This window comes from Emys orbicularis, chromosome 1 (genome assembly GCF_028017835.1).
Source record: "Emys orbicularis isolate rEmyOrb1 chromosome 1, rEmyOrb1.hap1, whole genome shotgun sequence".
NCBI lineage: Eukaryota > Metazoa > Chordata > Testudines > Emydidae > Emys > Emys orbicularis.
In genome coordinates this window covers 204,969,143-204,986,307 of record NC_088683.1, presented here as the reverse complement: position 1 = coordinate 204,986,307, position 17,165 = coordinate 204,969,143, and the positions used below count along the sequence as shown (strand labels likewise).

The 17,165-nt window shown below is 40.7% G+C and overlaps 1 protein-coding gene across 1 annotated transcript in view; it reads right to left on the bottom strand.

Annotated features, from left to right (window-relative positions):
- DYRK1A (dual specificity tyrosine phosphorylation regulated kinase 1A) overlaps window positions 1–16,659 on the bottom strand; it is a 125,461-nt gene extending 108,802 nt beyond the window's left edge. The window contains exon 1 of the mRNA XM_065397497.1: window positions 16,586–16,659. The gene's annotated coding sequence lies outside the window, so the exon portion shown is untranslated. The remainder of the gene's footprint in view (window positions 1–16,585) is intronic.
- Window positions 16,660–17,165: the final 506 nt, after the last annotated feature.

Sequence of the window (17,165 nt, the reverse complement as noted above, 5' to 3'; positions counted from 1 at the left end):
AACGCTGTCCTCGGAAGCCAAAAAATCTTACCGCATTATAGGTGAAACCGCATATCGAACTCGCTTTGATCTGCCGGAGTGCGCAGCTCCGCCCCCCGGAGCACTGCTTTAACGTGTTATATCAGAATTTGTGTTATATCGGGTCGCATTATATCGGGGTAGAGGTGTACCTAAACTTAGAGTGTCTAACACTTTCCATTATACCTATCCTTCCAGTGGTTTTCATCAAAGAGCTCTAGCACCTCCATGGTTTGCTGCAGGAGGTTAAAGTCTGACAGAAGACTAGTTCTGGGGACAACAACCAAGTGCCTTTTTTTGCTGGCCCCACAAGAGTCCATTCAGATTTGAGCAAGACACCAGTGCTGAAAATCAGCATTTGCTGTCTCTCTTTTCCTCTGCATCTTGTTCCTGGCTTGTTGCCAAAAACCCTAAACATTCTGTTAGCAGGGCACATGCATCACCCTGGTGTCTCACTTCAGCATGCCACACAGAACTGCTCTAGATGGGTGGACAAAAATCAAAGTGTTTTTTGTTTGTTTTTTTAATAAAATGCTTTCTGAGGAAAAAACCTATCTAAAGATATGTATCTTAATTCAACCTTATAGCTCAAAGATATCTCATCATGGAATAGGGATTATAAATTCTAATTCTATAGTCTGAGACAATATATTCATGTTTAAGAAAAGTTTTGTCAATGAGTTCCAATAGTTCATGGATTAGGGACCCAATCTTATGGGGTTCCACAGGCTTCTGTATAGATTATTTAGGTTAATCTTTCTATCTATCCAATGGGACTCAGTACTCAGTCTAGAAGATACCATCAGAGATGCTTAGTTGTGCAGTTCTCAAACTGTGGATTTGTGTCTCCAGAGATAACACGCTTGTTAACAGCAAAAATGTTTTTAAATAAAATAAATAATATATAGAGGTGAGAAATAACAGACCTCAACTCTATTGTCCCTCTGCAAATTTGTGTTTCAAAAAGTTCAATGAATAGAAGATTGTTAGGGGTGGAATAGATCTGTACAAGGAGAAGAAGTCTGGAGATAAATGTGAGAAGCGAGGGACATATAATATTTTAACAAAACAAGCATATGTTTGCTGCTGAAGAAAAAAATCCAGAATACTTAATGTTGTTGTTTTAGTTAAATAAAACAATTTAAATGTCTGTCTGGTGATGTTCTCCTAATACAGCACAGCAAAAAAATCCTCCAAATATTAATGATTAACCTGTTGAATTGCAGACAGTTCACCTCCCAATGACTTCATAAATATCTGCTTCAATTACCATTGGTAAATGAAAAAACCAAACAATCATTTATTTTCTTAAATAGCTGTAAAACTAATCTGAAAAGTTTTCAAAATAAGTCACTGTTTGCTTTAAAAATGTATGGTGTGTACTTTCTAAAAATGAAACCTACATCTATCTCTGAGTTGTGAAGAATACGTATTAAGGCTATAAAAACCAACAAGAAAGCACTTTTATGTAAAAAACCATGATTAAATCGAGTCTTCCTGACTAGTGATTTAAATCATGATTTAAATCAAATCCACTCTGGATGTAAGAGAAAAAATTGGAATCCTCTGCACTTCTCCCATCTCCCTGTGGCCCACAGGAAGGGCTGGGAACCAAGGGTCCATCTACACAGCCACACACCAAAGCAAAAAACAAAAACAAAAAAAACCACCCACCAACTCGCAACAGAGATTCTCAGAGCCCTGGTCAACTGACTTGGACTTGTGGGATTCATGCTGCAGGGCTAAAAAAAGCTGTGTAGTAGTTCAGACTCAGGCTGGAGCTCAGGTTCTGAAACCTGGCAATGGAGAGGGTCTCAGAACCCGGGCTCCAGCCCAAACCTGACTCCCTACACAGCTATTTTTAGCTTTGCAGGGCAAGCCCGAGTCAGTTGACTCGGGCTTTGAGACGTAATCCAAGAGACCTTGAGTTCAAGTGTTAGTAGTAACTGATAGTAAATCTGTGCCATTTCAAAACCTTTATTACTTATTAAGCAAGGTCTCATACCCCAATAAGAGGTTATACAAGTTGGGAACAAAACCTAGATTTCCAATATCACTGTCACATCTAAACCACTTATCCACACTGTCAAGAAAGAATCTGCCAAACCTAAGTACACAAAAAAGCTGTCTGTAAAATGGGGCTATGTATATAGAACCCACTGTTTCACCATACTATGGATCCTTTGGTGGCCAATCCACGAAAGATAACACAACACTCCTTCTGTAAGCTACTGTAGCTAATCCTTTAGATCAATTTTAGAGGTGTGTGCTGCAGTGCTGATATCAGGTGGCATTAGAGCTGCACCTTTTTTTTTCTTTTCTTTTCTTTTTTTTAAAAAGAAAAGCCAGAAAAAAGTATCTATAAACTTACACCTGCCTCTCTGAGCACACAGAGACTGAATCAGGGCTGTGTAGTGAACAGGGTTGACTGTAGGAACTCAGCATCATTTGTTGCAAAGTTGGAAGATATGTCTTGAATGAGGCAGGAGACTTTGGGAAGAGGAGAGGTGGAAATATGGTTAAGGCAGATGAATGCCATACAGAAGAACTGGTTTCTATTCCTGACCCCACCACAGGCTTGCTATGTGAAGCTGGCAAGTCACTGATACCAAAATTTTGTGATGTGGCCACTAATTTTATTCTCATTTTTTGGGTCCCCAACTTAAGACACATAAAGGCCTGATTTTCTGAAGTACCGAAACCTCATAATTTCAACTAAAATCAATAGCAAATGTAGATGTCCATCTCAGGCAATAAGGTCTGGAGGAAATAAGCACAGGGTTGGGAGCCAGAAGGCCTAGTGTTCTAAACTGGACTCTTCCATTGACTCATCGTGTAACTTTGGGCAAGTCACTTTGCCTTTCTGTTTCAGTTTTCCCCGTATGTAAAACAAGTTAATACATATTTCCCTACCTCCTACAGCTACTTGCAAGAACTAACTTTATGTTCAGAGTACTGTGTAGACCAGGGATAGGCAACCTATGGCACGGGTGCCGAAGGCGGCACGCGAGCTGATTTTCAGTGGCACTCATACTGCCCGGGTCCTGACCACCGGTCCAGGGGGCTCTGCATCTTAATTTAATTTTAAATGAAGCTTCTTAAACATTTTAAAAACCTTATTTACTTTACATACAACAATAGTTTAGTTATATATTAAAGACTTGTACAAAGAGACCTTCTAAAAACGTTAAAATGTATTACTGGCACGCGAAACCTTAAATTAGAGTGAATAAATGAAGACTCGGCACACCACTTCTGAAAGGTTGCCGACCCCTGGTGTAGACATTGAAGTACAATAAAAAAAATGCCATGTACTGTACTCTGAAAAATCAGGCCGTCTCTCAAGCTGTGTGCTCAATCATTGAGATACCCAAGATTAATGGAGAATTTTGCAAATTTTGGCCTTAATCTTTCTGTGCATCAATTTCCAATCTGTGAAAAAGTTTCAGATCTCTGGGTGCTAGGAGAATAACTTCACTGTTTGTTAGGCTCAGATACAACAACTCCCTATTATTAACTCCCTATTTAGTGCAAGGTTTGGATGGTGTGCAGCGCCATGCAAAGTAACCTGTGTGGCCGCACACTGAAAAGAATACGAACAAATTTTGAACTGCTGCATCATTCCCAAATCACCTCCTCTGAATGAGGCATACATCCTGTGGAAAAAATACCATGTGATCATGTAATTTCATTATCAACATCTTAGGATAGAATGTAAGGGGAAAGGCTGTCTTTAAGACACACTGATCCCAAATCACATCTTTCCCCTAGTCACAACACTGATTATTTTTCATCATTTTCCATTAGGAGCACCTTTAAACACCGACATGTAACTTGGGAATTGTACACTGTCCCACTGTATACTTCCTAAACAACTATCATTGAGCTTTCCGCTGTGATCTCCCTAAGCAACAGGTCCCAGGTGTAACTATACAACCTTAACATTGCATTAACATGTGTGCAATTTAATTAAGTTATCTATAACAGAAATAACAGCAGTCCAGAGAAAGGCAATGAATACATGAAAATAACTCCACATCAGATTAAGATTAAGGGTAAAATCTGAGTGTCCAAAAATTAGGCTCCCAATCCTATATTCAGGCACCAAAATAAAAGTGGCCTCATTTTTAGAGTTGCTAAACAGTCAGAGCTCAAGCAAGTCAACAGAAACTAGAAGTCTCAGTGACTTTGGGGAAGGGGGGATGGAGGAGGAGACTCAAGGCAGGATTTACTTATATGCCTAAACAAGGATTTTGGAGCCTAACATTTAGGCATGGAGGACTGAAAATGTTGGCCTAAACCTATATAACACTTTAGAAATCAGACAAATATGAGTTGAGATTATAAAGGTGTATAAAAGGAATAATGCAGAGGAGGTAGGTCAAAAACTTCCATACACCCTTTTTCATAATAATAGAATAAGAGACAAATAAAATTGAAGAGCAACAATGTAAAACAGATACAAGGAAATATTTTTCACACAACACAATTAGTTTTTGGAACTCTATCACAAGATGTTATTGAGGCCAAAAACTTAAAAAGTTATAATCCTTTAAAAAGGATCAGAAATTAACAAATACACCTCTACCCCGATATAACACTGTCCTCGGGAGCCAAAAAAAATCTTACCGCGTTATAGATGAAACCACGTTATATCAAACTTGCGTTGATCCGCTGGAGTGCGCAGCCCCGCCCACCTGGAGCACTGCTTTACCGCATTATATCCGAATTCATGTTATATCGGGTCGCGTTATATCGGGGTAGAGGTGTAGCATCTTAAATTACATTAGACAGGACAAAACTATCTATAATTACAAACCCTTATGCTTCAGGACATAGTCCAACTGCTAACCCCAGGCAGTTAGAAAGAAACTTCTATCATAGGCAGGTTATTCCAATATGGGGTTTCTTGCACCTTCCCAGAAGCATCCAGAACTGGCCCCTCAAACAGGATACTGAGATAGATTGATCAGTGGTCTGATCTAACATGGCAATTTATGTTCCTAAATGCACAAAGCTACATTAATACAATCATTGGGCTGCAACAGTTAAGTAAACATTTTAAAAAAAAAATCAAAAGTTTGCCATATACATACATCTTTTTCTCCCTACACCAACGAAAAAATGGGTTCTTTGGCTAAACATGACATTATCTTATATTTTTACTTTCTACTTTCATTACAAAAGCAGTAGTTAAACTGATAATAAAAAGTGTTTTAAAAATATAAAGTCACTTAGAAGTAGCATTTATCTCTAAGTTATGTAGAAGAGAGAATAATTTCAAAATATAGTACTTCAATCTTGTGAACTAAAGATTAAACTTGTTACTTCATGTACCAGTGTCTTGGAATAAATGGATGGTGAATAGTAGAAAACCAGAATGTTCTTAGATGTATAGATGCTCTGTTTAACTCTGTGGTAATATTTACCTGAATTGGGAAACAGGTATTGTTCTTTTAACTGAACCTAACTGTTCAGTTATGGTATAAGCCATAAGGGGCTGGTGATAAAATATAACATTTCCCCTTCAAATGCAAACAAGCTTTCCTCATTTTAGTAACTTTTTATCTTTACCATTAAGGAAATATTTTTTAAAACATGTTTAGCTTGCTGTAAATGAGAACAACTGGGCACAATGCAAATTAAGTGACAGGACAGTAGATGTTATTTTAGGTGTATTATACTCAGACTTCTATGGTGAAGCAATCTACAATCATAAATATTTCCTTGTATCTGCTGTTAAATACAAAGTAGCCCCTTGCACAAGAAATGCTTATACCCTGTGTCCCCATAGGGAAGAGCAATTAAAAAAAAATTATATTGGTAATGGCACCAGCCACTAGAGTTAAGGTGGCTGATCATTTCTATTCCAACAGTCTGTTTTTATATGTACAATACATTCCACACAAGGACTTTCACTAAGCTCCAAGTGTAAGAAAGGCCATGCTATGAACATGAGTGTGGCTACTTTAGCTTCACAGGGTATTGAAGGTTTGTAGGCTAAGGAAGGGGAAAAGAGAACGAAAGAGGATTCATGCGGACACTGAGGTGCAAAGGGATACTGTGCAAAACACACAGGTTGGAATGCTGCTCTACAGATCCTATGTGGACAGGACAGAAGCTCTCTCCAAAGCACCACCCTAAGACATTATCAGTGGTTTCTAGCCACACTTGCAGGTAATGAAATTTAGACGTGCTATTGCCAAAGTTCGGCAAATCAGCAGACCTTCAAATACACTAGCATGCAGTCTTTTTTGTTTTATTTGAGTGGTTTTTTTAAAATATGTATTAATTCCCCGCAAAAAAAAAAAAAAAAAAAAAAAACCCGTACATTAGGAGAATGATACGGCTGAATGAAAAAGCAGTCAAGTCAGGAAATTCTGACTGTAAACTCTTTGGGACATGGATTGCATTTATGCACCACCCAATATGATGGGAGCCAGATCCTGACTGAAGTTTCTAAGCACTATAGTAAGACAAAATAAAACAACATTAATGCATACACAGGGAAGTAGTTATGATAGAGTTTTCATATATAGTCATTATGTCTCAAACAATACAATATTATACATTTTACCTTCAACCTTGTACACACACGTAGCATTTGTAATACCATGTATCCCAGACACTGTTTGTCATATAAATGACTTTCATGAATACATACAATAAACCAAACTTATAAAACATATTGCATATTAAGTATACAGAGTAACAGTGAAAGTCTGCTGACATATATAGGCCATCCAACAATGAAATTATATTAACTTTGTAGTCAACTGACTCCCTGCTATATTGCACCTGAAAAAGTTTGTGATACTAGCTAAAAAAAAAGTGTAATACCCCATTGCAGATTCAGGGCTCTATCTTGCAAACACTAACATACAGCAACCAGTCCCACTGCTTTTAAATGTGACCACTTGCATGTATGTAAATATCTGCAGTATCAGGCCCTAACTTCTTAAAATGCATACCATAAAAAGAGAGTGCTTATATAAAAAGTTTAAACTTGTAAAATTATATTGAACCTTTATTACAAAGAAGTTAGTATATATAAGAAAGAAAAAAGTACAAGATGCTATACCTATGCATCTGCGGTTCTAGAAAAAATTGTATATTATGTTTTATTATTCCAGAAACTGATGTGAAGAATTACACATATGGATAAGTGAATTCTCAAATGTTACATCTGATTATCACCTCCCATAACATTATCAAAGTTATCAGCATATTTCAGATGTCCAGGGTAAGTTTTCCTGTTTGTCAGTATACCATCAAATGTGTTTTAGTTGCTAATCAGAATTTCCAATAATAAAGAAACCATAATCAACAAAACAGCCAATGAATTTCTACCATCATCACTGGATTATTTAAAAAAAAGTAAATGAAACCATTTAACACACAAATGACTGTAATCGGATTTGTATCCAACATGTATTTTGTAGTTCAGCCCTGTAAAACAACTTATATAAAAGCCAAGTATCACCCATACATTATACAAAAATATAATTGGGTTCAAAAAGTTCACGGAGGATAAGTCCATCAATGGGTATTAGTCAAAATGGTCAGGGATGCACCCCACGCTGTGGGTGTCCCTAAAATCTCGGACTGGACAACAAGGGATGGATTATTCAATAATTGCCCTGTTCTGTTCATTCCCTCTGAAGCATCTGACACTGGCCACTTTCCGAAGACAGGATACAGGGCTAGATGGACCACTGATTTGACCCAGAATGGCCATTCTTATGTTATGCTATTGTAACTATTTGTTTAGGTGTCATGACAAAATTTGTTGTGATAACCAGACAGACAAAACAGGGTTCTGCATGAGAAAGATTCCATGTGTTCAAGACAATGGAAAAAAATGGGCAAGTACTTAACACTTGTCTTGCCTGCCAGACAGCAGTTTTCTTCTCTTTACCATATTACTTCAGTTTGAACGGTGGTTCTCTATGTCTTTGGTCTCAGATGCTACCAATCAGCTTCCTCTACAAGGGAAATGAATGTGCACAGTTCTGATTGGCTCCGCAGCAACAGACCCTGCTATCAGAATAAACTAGAGGGTGTCTGTAGTTTACTTTGCTCTCTGAAAGACATGTGGAAACTTGTACACATGCACTGAACAGGTTTAATAATAAACAATCAATTTTAACTACAGTAGAACCTCAGAGTTATGAACACCTCTGGAATGGAGGTTGTTCATAACTCTGAACAAAATGTTCTGGTTGTTCTTTCAAAAAGTTACAACTGAACGTTGACTCAATACAGCTTTGAATCTTTACTATGCCGAAGAAAAATGCTGCCCCCCCTTTTTTTAGTAGTTTATGTTTAACACATTATTACATTTGGTTTGGGGGGGGGGGGGTCTCTGCTGCTGCCTGATTGTGTAATTCCAGTTCCAAATGAGGTGTGTGGTTGGCTGGTCAGTTCGTAACTCTGATATTTGTAACTCTGAGGTTCTACTATACTTACATTTGAACTCAGGATATCACACTCAAGGAAAGTCAAATCAGTCACTTAAAAATATTTTTTCATATAATTTGTAAAGCTTACCATGGGTTGGCTGCATTAATTCATAAAAAAATGTGTTTAATTAAACATTAACACCATTAGTATAAATTAAGATGTTGAAAATTTGATAGTTTTTGCTATTTTAATTTATCCAATCATTCACCTGAATAGATTATTTCTAGGCATCTCAACTAAAATGTGCAGAAAAGTAATGCCCTCGTGCAACTGGAATAAATTGCCTAGGGAGGTTGTGGAATCTCCATCTCTGGAGATATTTAAGAGTAGGTTAGATAAATATCTGTCAGGGATGGTCTAGACAGTATTTGGTCCTGCCATGCGGGCAGGGGACTGGACTCGATGACCTCTCGAGGTCCCTTCCAGTCCTAGAATCTATGAATCAATTTGTAGATTTTTCAAACTGTTGCCCCAAAGTAACAACAAATCCGATGATTAAATATTCTTTCTTTGGGGATGGGGAAACATTTCACTTTAAGGGTACATTAATTAGCCTAGTCCAGGTGTGAGCATCCCCATTTTACTGTGTCCTCCCCATTTCTGCACTCGTCTGTGTTTGTGGCAGGGGGAGGGGGACATATCTCATGGCTCTTAATAGTGACTGTGAAATGCTCAGGGAGATTAGAGAGGCTCAATAATAAGGTGGGATTTCAACTATCCCCATATTGATTGGGTACATGTCATCTCAGAACGGGATGCAGAGATAAAGTTTCTTGACACCTTAAATGACTGCTTCTTGGAGCAGCTAGTCCTGGAACCCACAAGAGGAGAGGCAATTCTTGATTTAGTCCCAAGTGGAGCACAGGATCTGGTCCAAGAGGTGAATATAGCTGGACCGCTTTGTAATAGTGGCCATAATATTATTAAATTTAACAACCCCATGGCTGGGAAAACACCACAGCAGCCCACCATTGTGGCATTTAATTTCAGAAAGGGGGACTACACAAAAATGAGGAAGTTAGTTAAACAGAAATTAAAAGGTAGCATGCCAAAAGTGAAATCTCTGCAAGCTGCATGGAAACTTTTTAAAGACACCATAATACAGGCTCAACTTAAACGCATACCCCAAATTTAAAAACATTGTTAAGAGAATCAAAGAAGTGCCACAGTGGCTAAACAACAAAGTAAAAGATGCAGTGAGAGGCAAAAAAGGCATCTTTTCAAAAGTGGAAGTTAAATCCTAGTGAGGAAAATAGACAGAAGCATAAACTCTGGCAAATGAAGTATAAAAATATAATTAGGAAGCCCAAACAAGAATTTGAAGAACAGCTAGCCAAAGACTCAAAAAGTAATAGCAAAAAAAATTGTAAGTACATCAGAAGCAGGAAGCCTGCTAAACAACCAGCGGGGCCACTGGACGATCAAGATGCTAAAGGAGCACTCAAGGATAAGCCCACTGCGGAGAAACAAAATGAAATCTTTGTATCTGTCTTCATGGCTGAAGATGTGAGGGAGATTCCCAAACCTGAGACATTCTTTTTAGGTGACAAATCTGAAGAACTGTCCCAGATCGAAGTGTCAGAGGAGGTTTTGGAACAAATTGATAAACTAAATCCGGGGTTCCCAATTTTTTGTATTGGTGACCCCTTTCACACCTCAAACCTATGATTGCGACCTCCCCTTACAAATTAAAAACACTTTTTTTATATTTAACGCTATTATAAATGCTGGAGGCAAAGCAGAGTTTGGGGGTGGAGGCTGACCGCTCGCAACCCCCCCGTGTAATAAACTTGCAACCCTTGAGGGGTCACAACCCCCAGTTTGAGAACCCCTGTACTAAACAGTAATAAGTTACCAGGACCAGATGGTATTTCACCCAAGAGTTCTGAAGGAACTCAAATGTGAAATTTCAGAACTACTAATTGTGGTTTGTAACCTATCATTTAAATCAGCTTCTGTACCAAAATGACTGGAGGATAGCTAATGTGACGCCAATTTTTAAAAAGGGCTCCAGAGGTGATCCCGGCAATTACAGGCCGGTAAGCCTGACTTCAGTACTGAGCAAACTGGTTGACACTATAGTAAAGAACAGAACTGTCAGACACATAGATTAACATAATTTGTTGGGGATGAGTCAACATGATTTTTGTAAAAGGATATCATGCCTTACCATCTACTAGAATTCTTTGAAGGGGGTCAACAAGCATGTGGATAAGAGGGATCCAGGGGATATAATGTACTTAGATTTTCAGAAAGCCTTTAACAAGGGCCCTCACCAAAGGGTACGTCTTCACTACCCGCTGTATCGGCGGGTAGCAATCGATTTATCCGGGATCAATATATCGCGTCTCGTTAAGACGCGATACATCAATCCCCAAACGTGCTCACCATCAACTCCAGAACTCCACCAGAGTGAGCGGCGGTAGCGCAGTCGACGGGGGAGCCGCGGCCGTCGATCCCGCGCCGTGTGGACCCCAGGTAATTCGATCCAAGATACTTCGACTTCAGCTACGCTATTCGCGTAGCTGAAGTTGCGTATCTTGGATTGATCCCCCCCCCCCCCCCAGTGTAGACCAGCCCAAAGGCTTTTAAGCAAAGTAAGCTATCATGGATTAAGAAGGAAGGTCCTCTCGTGGATTGGTAACTGGTTAAAATATAGGAAACAGAGGGTAGGAATAAAGGGTCAGTTTTCAGAATGGAGAGAGGAAAATAGTGCTGTCCCCCAGGGGTCTGTACTGGGACCGGTCCTATTCAACATATTCATAAATGATCTGGGAAAAGGGATAAACAGTGAGGTGACAAAATTTGCAGATGATACAAAACTACTCAAGATAGTTAAGTCCCAAGCAGACTGTGAAGATCTACAAAAGGATCTCACAAAACTGGGTGACTGGGCAACGAAATGGCAGATGAAATTCAATGTTGATAAATGCAAAGTAATGCACATTGGAAAACATAATCCCAACTATACATATAAAATGATGGCGTCTAAATTAGCTGTTACCACTCAAGAAAGAGATCTTGGAGTCATTGTGGATAGTTCTCTGAAAACATCCACTCAATGTGCAGCAGCAGTCAAAAAAGCAAACAATGTTGGAAATCATTAAGAAAAGGATAGATAATAAGCCAAAAAATATAATATTGCCTCTGTATAAATCCAAGGTAGGCCCACATCTTGAATGCTGCGTGCAGATGTGATCAACCCATCTGAAAAAGAAATATTTTGGAATTGGAAAAGGTACAGAAAACAGCAACAAAAATTATTAGGGGTATGGAACGGCTTCCGTATGAGGAGAGATTAATAAGACTGGGACTTTTCAGCTTGAAAAAGAGACGACTAAGGGGGGATATGATAGAAGTCTATAAAATCATGACTGGTGTGGAGAAAGTAAAGAAGGAAGTCTTATTTACTCCTTCTCATAACACACAAGCTAGGGGTCACTAACAAAAGTAATAGGCAGCAGGTTTAAAACAAACAAAAGGAAGTATTTTTTCACATGACGCACAGTTAATCTGTGGAACTCCTTGCCAGAGGATGTTGTGAAGGGCAAGACTATAATATAGTTTAAAAAAGAACTAGATAAGTTCATGGAGGATAGATCCATCAATGGCTATTAGCCAGGATGGGCAGGGATGGTGTCCCTAGCCTCTGTTTGCCAGAAACTGAGAATGAGCAACAGTGGATGGATCACTTGATGATTACCTCTTCTGTTCATTCCCTCTGAGGCACCTGGCATTGGCCACTGTCGGAAGACAGGGTACTGCGATAAATGGACCTTTGGTCTAACCCAGTACGGCTGTTCTTATGTTCTCTTTGGGCTAAGATTAACGATGATTCTTTCACAGTCAATTGTGGGAGAACTTGTTTGGCCTTCATGGGGAATTATGGGAAGCCTATCAGCACTTGCGCAATTTAGCCTCCATCCTCACTGCAAAGTGGACAGGTTCCAGCCTAAGCTAAAGCAGAGCCTAAGCTTAAACCTCCTCCAAGCAACGGTATGTAGATGGGAGGTTGGGTTAAAACACAAGTGAACTCTGCAGTGAAGACTTACTGAAAGTATTGAAATATGCCTGTAATAGGAAAAGAAGTTATAAGCTGGTAAATTTTGTAAGCTGGGCTCGGGAGAGATGGAGGATCATAAAGAAAATGGAATTAAATCTTTCATCCCTAAAAGAGAAAAGATGATCCAAATAGGTTATATTTGGAGACCACTAGCGAACTGTTACATGAGAGCATGTTGTACAGTTGATAATAAAGCCATTCAAGCTTTTATGGGGATGACCTGTCTCCCTCACCACCTTGGGAAAAAGCGTTAATGTATTTTTAGATTGCACTTATATTCTCACTGAACGGTATAGTTAGTTGTTTCTAAAGAGTGTCCAGATCATGTTGCAAATTGTTCCATGTAATTTTTTTAAATGGCCAGTACAATATATACTAGAGAGAATTCCTCTCTCATTCCAATAACAAATGAAAAAAGAATATATTCCTCTTAACAGAATTACCTGTTTCCTTATTTTCGCACAGATTTACAACAACAAAAATACACACCACATAATTTGGAAAGCTTTCAATAGGAAAATGGACATTCTTGTAACAAAACACACCACAATATATATAAAAAAAAAATCAAAAGGTTTGGATACGTAAAGTCTATTTAGATGAATTTATGACACAACCAAAGTCAGTCAAAAGTTAAGATTGCCCTAATACACTCCTACTCAAGAAGCAAAACAGGTGTAATACTGCTCATTTTTAAAGTGATTTATAAACCCAACCCATTTTAATCAAGTGTGTAGAGAAAAGTAATTATGATAGGTCTATAAAAATAAGTTATTCCACAATAACAGTATTCATTTGAAAAAGTTCAGAGTCTCAGAAGTGTTACAAGTTTCCCAGAATTCGCACAAAATAGAAAGATACTAAAAGCATTTAGGGTTTCATTATGGAGAAATAATTTTCCAAATGGTCATCTTTTAAAAATCTGTGTCATTTAAGTTATACAAAGGCTAAAAACCCACTGAAACTGCACTAATATGTTAAATTGTTTGTAAATCCAATTTTCAATAGTTGCTTTCAAGTTTGAGCCTTTATGTGCCTACTTTCAGGTAAAGACAGACCATAACAGTTATGAACACCTCAAAATAAGAGCTTTTAAAAGGAAAATTCAGTCACGCTATAGCACCATTTAATAGAGAAGCATTTGTGTTTTAGCTCACTACCCAGGTTCTTCTATTAAGAGAAATGTAGCTATAAAGCCCTGTCTTAACAGATAAAAAGTATGTTTTCCAGTTAAGTTAGCTAAACATGATTGAAAAGCCACACTGAACATGAAGCTGTTTAGGTAGAATGCTACAACAGAACCAGTTAGCAGTTTCAAATGTGTTAGCCTGCATCTTAAAGAGTATAAGGAGAGCTTTTCAATCTTGTTACTCTAACTCAGGGGTCAGCAACCTTTGGCACATAGCTTGCCAGGGTAAGCACTCTGGCGGGCCGGGCCAGTTTGTTTACCTGCCGCGTCCGCAGGTTCGGCCGATCGCGGCTCCTACTGGCCGGGGTTCGCCACTCCAGGACAATGGGGGAGGCGGGAAGCTGCAGCCAGCACATCCCTCGGCCCGCACCGCTTCCCGCAGCCCCCCCCATTGGCCTGGAGCGGCAAACCGCTGCCAGTCAGAGCCGCGATCGGCCGAACCTGCGGACGCGGCAGGTAAACAAACTGGCCCAGCCCGCCAGGGTGCTTACCCTGGCAAGCCGTGTGCCAAAGGTTGCCGACCCCTGTGCTAACTCATTTGAGTTAACATGATAGACACCTCACCACTCTTTGGCTATTAAGACAGTCTAGAGGTTTTAACTCAGTTACAAGTTTCTCTCTAAGCCCTTTTCTAGACTAAGATTTAAAGATGAGGTACTAGCATGTGTTAGAAAACACATGCTAACTTTTTAAAAGTCTAGTCTAGACAAGTTACAATGCCTTAATACATGCTAAACTGGTCAAGTTAGTGCACCTTGTCTAGACTATTAGCTAACATGTGCTAACATCTACACAGAGCCCAAAACTTTCAAAAATGCTTAACAGACCACATCATTACACCTTCCATATAGAGTGAATACTATCTACAAGTCACTGGACTTTTTTTGAAGCACAAGTATCGGAGAAATCTCTTTGCCGCCACTACTACTTGCTAAAACCATCCTCATTCACTCCTCTTTCCCTCAAGTTGCCAACCCTAACAAAACCAAAATGATAAGTTCTAAACCTAGACAAATCTCATTTCAGGAACTATAATACTGTTACTGACATAACAAATTGTGTCCTACCATACTTTTCCTTAGCCTGGAAACAATATCAAAGCACTTTCATTTAGTAAACACTTGCACAGTTACTAGGAATAGGGAACTGTCCTTTTTAGTAAGATTATAAAAGCAATAGCTCTCTCATATTCAACTCCTAAATCAGATGCATTAACTTTACACATTAACTTCAAGACACATGCATGAAGCGATGTTAAGCTTCAGATACTTGTGCTAAATATGCCAAAAAAATTAATGGAAAGAAAACATAAACCTAACGCACCATATATGTTAATGACTTTAAAGCTCAAATACAAAGAACACCCTAGTTGTAGATACCTCATATGAACTGATGACACCAAGGACAGTCTACAGAATAGTTTATTTACAAAGTTCACTAAATATATGAAAAACAGTAGTCAATAGACAGATAACATCTAACATTCAAATACTGCAATGAAATTACTAATACATCACACCCAAAAGAGTATAATTATTTCAACAGTATTCAGCTATTACAAAAAAACTGTTAATGTTTTATGAGAATAATTCAGGATTATGCCTTCTTCATTTGGAATAAATTAAAGAAACTGATGACACAACACGGAGATATCAATACAATGATAAAATAGCTAACTTCTACTTGTATAGAACCTTGGAACACTGTCCACATAAAAGAAGTGTTCCAAGAAGAAGTGGGTATTCACCCACGAAAGCTCATGCTCTTATACGTCTGTTAGTCTATAAAGTGCCACAGGACTCTTTGCTGCTTTTATAAAAGTGACGGTAATCCTTGCAAGTGTTTAGAAACACAAGCTAATAGCACATTATCACTAGGATGAAAAAAAGTCTGTTGTAAAAAAATATTTTATGCTTGTTGATTTTTTGTAGACAGATCTCCTGTGTTTATTAGCTAAAAAAAGACAGATCTGTTTGATTTTTTTCTCTCTTGACTGGGGAATAATGGGAGAACTAAGCAGCACCAGCATTCAAGACTCTTGATCAAAGAATCCTTACATAGTCCTTGGAAAGACTAAACTGGAAACTTCAAAGTTGATTAAGAGTCAGAAACACACCAATATTGGAATGTCTAATTACAGTACCTGAGTTGTGTTTGGGGGCTTTGTTTGTTAGAGAAAAAGCTGCTTTACAGCAAAAACATTCAATATATGAAGTGGATAATGTATGTTCTAGTTTCTTTACCAACACAGAGCAAAATCCCTAAAAGATTGCAGCTAGCTGTCTAACAACTAGAAGATATGCACTCTGTGGGTGCCCCAGAATGACAGTAACGTGACAAGTATTCCCACCACCCCCACCTCCAACTTCCACACCTGCCATGGAAGTCACTTACCCGAGTGCAGACGGGGCACCTCAACCCACCACCACAACAGGTGCCTGCTCTGTTAAACTTCTGACTCCTTCCCCCGGCCTTGGGGGCTGCGGGAGAGTCCGACACCTCCCACCTATCGTAAGGTCAGAGCCGGAGAGTCCTGCCAGCCCCTTCCCTCTGCACAGTCGGGATCATCTCCCTGCTCTCCCAGCCCCGGGACCGGAGCGATCCCCTCCGACAAGAGCAGCCTGTCCTGAGCACTGGGGCCCGCCACCTTCACGCCAGAGAGAAAAGGGTGTTGCGGCCGCCCGGCCGGTCCCACCTTCCCCTGGGCTTCGCGGGTGCAGCGGGCCCCGGCCCGGCAGGCTGGGGCGGGGACTCCCCGGGCCCCTCTCTCTAAGATGGCAGCGGGGCTGTCCCCACGCCGAGGGGATGGCATTAGCTGGCCTGGTGCGAGAGGCCCCGGCCAGGACACTTACCCGTGGGAGTTGGGGGTGGCCACTGCTCTCCTGCCCGGCTGCCGTGGGGGGCCCGATCCCGGCAGAGGCCTCCTCTCTCGAGCTCCGGGGAGGCGGCGGCTGGGCACAGCGCTTCTCCCGCTTCGGCCGGGGGCCCCGGCACCGCAGCGCCTCCGCTCCGCAGTCCAGCCGCCCTCGGGCCCCGGTGTGGTGCGGGGCCCCGGCGGGAGCCCGCAGCGCGCCTCCCTCTCGCGGGGAGTCGGGCGGGGGGGCCCGGCCCGGCGGGCGGATCCGCGGCGCTTCCTGGCCGGGCAGATTTTCTATCGCTCACAAAATGGCGCGCGTTCCAAACCTGCGCAGCGACCGGCGGCGGCAGCGGGGCCCGGACGCGGCGGCGGCGGCCTGAGCCCCGGCCAGGCAGAGCGGAGACAGCCGCGAGAGCGAGCGAGCGAGCGGGGGGAGCGCAGCGCCGAACCGAGCCCCCGGGAACTCCTCGCTCACTTGCCCGCTCGCTCCCCCCTCCCCCCCCGCTCCTCCCCCTCCCCCCTTCCGAGCCGGCTTCTCCAGGGCTGTACTCCGGACCGCTCCTTGCCGCGCCCGC